Source organism: Uranotaenia lowii, chromosome 2, assembly GCF_029784155.1.
Source record: "Uranotaenia lowii strain MFRU-FL chromosome 2, ASM2978415v1, whole genome shotgun sequence".
In the NCBI taxonomy this organism is placed as follows: Eukaryota; Metazoa; Arthropoda; class Insecta; order Diptera; family Culicidae; genus Uranotaenia; species Uranotaenia lowii.
The window spans coordinates 120,371,854-120,376,799 of NC_073692.1; the positions used below are offsets into that span (position 1 = coordinate 120,371,854).

The 4,946-nt window shown below is 37.2% G+C and overlaps 1 non-coding gene across 1 annotated transcript; it reads right to left on the reverse strand.

Moving 5' to 3' along the window:
- Window positions 1-4,584: 4,584 nt before the first annotated feature.
- On the reverse strand, window positions 4,585-4,657 carry Trnak-uuu (transfer RNA lysine (anticodon UUU)). Its single transcript has one exon. It is a non-coding gene; the product is annotated as a tRNA-Lys (tRNA).
- Between the last annotated feature and the right edge of the window lie 289 nt (window positions 4,658-4,946).

Genomic DNA, 4,946 nt, shown 5'->3' on the forward strand with positions numbered 1-4,946 from the left:
TTAGGGGGGAGAAGGGGGTATGGAAATGTCCACGGAGAGGGGGGTAGGGGCTTGGGTAATGTCCACGTGGACATACTTACATTTAAAATATTTCAGTAAGGTGATGTTTCAATCAAAATCTTAAAATTACAAAGCTTTCCAGTTTAAGTTTAAGCAACAAGTAGCCACTTGAAAGCAAGCTATAAATATGATAATTTAGCAAATAATAATAATTATAATTATTACAAATTAGATTTAGAAAAAAACCAATTTCAAATCTGTCCACGTAGACATCCAGGGAGGGAGGTAGGGGTTTGCCAAATGTTCACGCTTGGCCACGGAGGGGGAGGAAGGAGTCAAAAATCTAATTTTTCTGTCCACGTGATATCTGAACGGCCCCCATGTGAATCAATCTTCTCGTCCATTTTCTTAACTTTCAACTTTTTTCCAATAATCTATATTTTTTTTTATCATATCTTTATATTAAACTTTATGCGCTTCTCGTTGGTCTGTATAAAAGAACGATTTTCTCGTTGTTACTTTAAACTAAAACTATTGGATTTGGTTTAGTTTCAGCCTAAGACAGTATGAAATGTTATGTTTTAATTTAAAATTTTCTACGGTTGTATAAATATAATTTTCAATAAAATTTCCCAAAAAGATTAGATCATGAGGTCCGATAAAAATACAAAACTTGTTATAACCATTGAACTGTGTAGTAATCCAAGGATATAATTTTTTTTTCATTTCAACCACCATCAAATATCCAAATCCGCCATCCAGCTTTAAAACTATTACGCCTGATTGTATGCAGCTGCAGAAGGAAACCGAATAGAAAATAGCAAAAATTTATGTTTTTTCAAATAAAAAATTCTAGCTTAGCAATAGTTGGGTCTTTCCCAAATTTTAAAGGAACGTTAATTGACTACTCTTTTAACAAATTGCAATTGAAAATGTGAATTTGGCTCGAGTTTTCATTCAAAAATATGTGAAATACTCAGAATAGTTTTTGGAGTAGTAAAAAATTGACCTTTTTTGTTGTCGATTTGCGATGCTTCACGGTATATACACATTTCCTCCTATAGCTCACAATAATATCTGAACCTTCTACTTCAAATTTGTATCCATCATTTTCTGAAAATCCTAGCCAAATCAAAGAAAATAATGATTTATTAGAAGCTAGTATTTCCACCCGTTTGTTTACATTTTCTTGCACACACACGACCTGTCAAAAATTAGCTTCGAAATCGCGAATGTTAGCCCCCGATGGGGCATGGTATATTTTTATGTATCTAGTTAGTGTTGATGTTCGACAAATATTCAACGGATACGTTCACCACGTGCCTATCACAGCACTCGGAGGTAAAAGTATTCTAGCTTGAAACGAATCCTGATTGCTTTTCTTGAGCGTCCGAACATTGCATGAATATTGATTTCATCACTTTATTTTGAAAGTCTGTAAAATATGGGCACTCTCAGCAAAAATCTGGGCAAAATCTGCGTCTGACCAATATCTGGACGAAGGGTCAAAAGTCTTGGTTTTACAGACAAATCTGGGCACCTGGCAACCCAGAAGAGGAGACTCAAAACAAAGGGAAATGTTGTCAAAGACATCAATCAGATGAAGAGCTGGTGGAATAAGAAAACTATGAACGAGAAAGGTGTGCGCCGCCATATTAGCCGTGTTACTGGAAGAATTCAAAAATCCCTTCGAAACCGTGACGAATAATATTATCCGTATTTTTTTTTCTTAAAAGTAGGAAGAAAACGCTACATATGTATGTTTTTATCAAAATTCTATCTGAAGCAAGCTTTATTTCATTTTTTTCTTCAAATTTATCCGATAAATAAATCTATGTATGTCTTTACTAGTTTAACCTTTGTGTGCTGTGCAATACATCCATTTGAAAAACATTGAAATAAAAGCTCAAAGAATGTGTTTTTTATTAAATTCCTTGTCTTCTTTCAAGCAATCGTAAAAAAATTAATTTGATCCTGATTTTGAGAAATAGCAAAACACAAGCAATAGCTTTTATAAGTTTTCTTTTATTAAAGATCATGTACCCAAAAAAGTAAAGCTTTATCAACCTTCATGCCAAGTTTTAAAATCCAAATTATTCGTTTGGGTTTTTTTTCTGTTTCCAAACTTCTTATTCTTTCAGAAATAAGCAGTGAGATAGAACTTTCTAAACTAAATTATTCTCCAAAGAATTTCAATGTTTTAAAACCTTGCCCAAGCAACCAAAAGTCACATATTTACTTGAATGAAGGCATTGAAAGTAACATATTGGCTGACAAATAAATCAACAAATATTTTTCTTTCAAGTTTCCTTCACATCCACTTTTGCTAAGATATTTTATTCAATCAAGTACCCCATGGCTGAGCCAGCAGTTTAAGAAAAGCGCGCGCTTCGATGAATGAAGCTAAAACATGAATAGGAACACAATTATGATTAAACAGCCGATGCACACATAATTGGATAACTTTGCTCCCATTCTTGCGATAGTTACATTTTAAACATCAAATTAATGATTAAAAAATAGGGCTATCTTTACAAGAAAACATTTTGTGAAAAATATTTTTTTCGGATTTACTGCAGATTCGAAACCTACAACTTGTAAGTCAAACTTCTTTAGAGATTAGTTCAATAGATCTCAAATTTTTCAGAAATGTTTTAAAATGCATGAGTAACAACCCATATGAGTCCGGCTTTGATCTGCAAAAAAAAGTCGAATAGTGAACTAGTCTAAAATACATAGATTAAGGAAAATTCTCGAGACAAAAAAATACAAATTGCATAGATTGATAAATGCCTAAATTAATATTTCCAACAGTATTTTAGGCTGCGGACTTCAGTCCTTCCTGTGGACCTGTTATATCATTTTTGGTCATTTTTCAATGCATATAACGATTATTTCCTCTAATACTCCCTCAAATGGCTAGCCTAAAATGTATTCCATATTTAGAAATTGTCTCTTTATGTTGGTCATACTGACCTCCGGGAAACATTATTCCGCCTGCAAAAAAAAAAATCAAATCCATGTCAAGGTGTCTTCTAGCTTATACCATTGTACCGTTTCGAATCTAAGACTAACCCACCCAATCAGCACCTCATCATGGAGGTTGGAGCTTAAAATATATCTAGGTGGAAGTTTCTCACGGCATGTGCCCTGCTGTCTGAGTTCTGGCCCGGATCGGCTGGCTGGAAAGCTGCCGTCTAATCGACTGACGCTTCTCCGACCAAACCCTTTCGCATCACATTAAGGTGGAGGAGTTGCAGCAGTCGTGTGCAGCAGATCATCGATTCCGTAACTTCACGTCAACTCTCGGGGCACACCGCGCGCCGCTTTATTTACAAACGTAACTTGCCCCGAAGGAGCTGTAGGTTAATACACATACCTACTGCTGTCTACCCACCTCTAAGTATAAGGCTAACCTGCTTTTGGTCGTACTCTAGGACCTGATCTTTTCCCACCCGCAGCAGTTGTCCGAATGGATGGTGAATTTAGGCTTAAGTCTGGTAGATCCCCTCATGCCTCGCTCAGGTGATGGAAAGAAGTAATAATAAAACTGAAATTATCTGTTTCAATGAACCGACACCAATCAGTAACGTCATTTGTTTGAAGTTTATTAGAATAAGCGATATAAATTTGTCGGATTATTAGGACATATTCCGCGCAATTGCTGCAGTGGGCTCTGGCCAAGAAGAAGATCGCTAGAGATTAAATTCGAGTGTACATCATTCCGAGTTGCTAGCTAATGTCCAAGCACTATCGATGATCAAGCTCACTGACACTGATCGGTATCTAGGAAATGGCGAGAGAGACTAATTAGCGGAAAAGCTTTCATATCGGCTCATAATCACTGAACGCAGAACAGCTGACCGGCTGACCCTTAAGGAATGCAACATAGCGCGCTATAAAGTTCCGTTGGTTTCCATAATTCATGGCGTTTGGCTGATTTGAAATTCATTGACATTCGCTACCGGAGCCATTTACAATCAAACAGTTGAGAAAAACCCGCAAAGCCGTCCACTCATCTCCCAATGAATCAACTTCAGCAGACATGAAACAGCCGCTGGCCGCCAACTAACCAAAGTCACTGACATCTGATTGAATCAAATCAATAGAACAATAATCACTCGAGCTCGTTTCAGCAGTCCAACTAGCCAGCCCAACTATCCCGATCCGAGCATACCTGAGCTGATGTTTGCTGCTTATTCTTACCGTCAATTATCATTCCCTCGTGAAACGCGCACGAACGACGACCCAACGGCTTCTGTGCAATTTGTTCACACATATACGGCGCATCAGAAACCAGGAGGCAGAAAATAGAGCCAATCAATTCACGATTTTGCTGTTCCGCGTGGTATAAATTACATCCGAACCTATCGCAACACACCTCATCTACTCACTCAAGGGAAATACAGCACCGCGGCTTAAAGTGAAAAAAAAAACTATCAACAAACCTTCCTTCCTAATTAAATCTCTCCCAGCCGCGCGTGCTCCGGTGACAAATTCAGACAGGGCAATGACCGTTGATGTTAAATGGAACAAAGCTGGAAAGTTACCTTCAACGGTTAGAACAACAAAAAAACATTGCCTCGCCCGAATAGGGACTTGAACCCTAGACCGTTGGATTAAAAGTCCAACGCTCTACCGACTGAGCTACCCGGGCTACGATATTTATAGAGACTACAGAGGCTTGGAGTACTTTTTCTCCAATAATGTACGTACATCTATATGAACTTATCCGTTGAACTATCATTTCTCTTCTAAAGATATAAATTAAATTATCTTATTTTGTTCAATTTTCCTCTTCGCAAGTTTGGAACAAATCAATATCAATGTTGATTCCGAAAATTACCCAATGGTTTTGGTTTAGCAAGACATTTCACTTTGGAGAACAGAACGGAATCATGACGAGTAAAATTATGGATTGTGTTCTGGTTGATTCACCAAAAAAA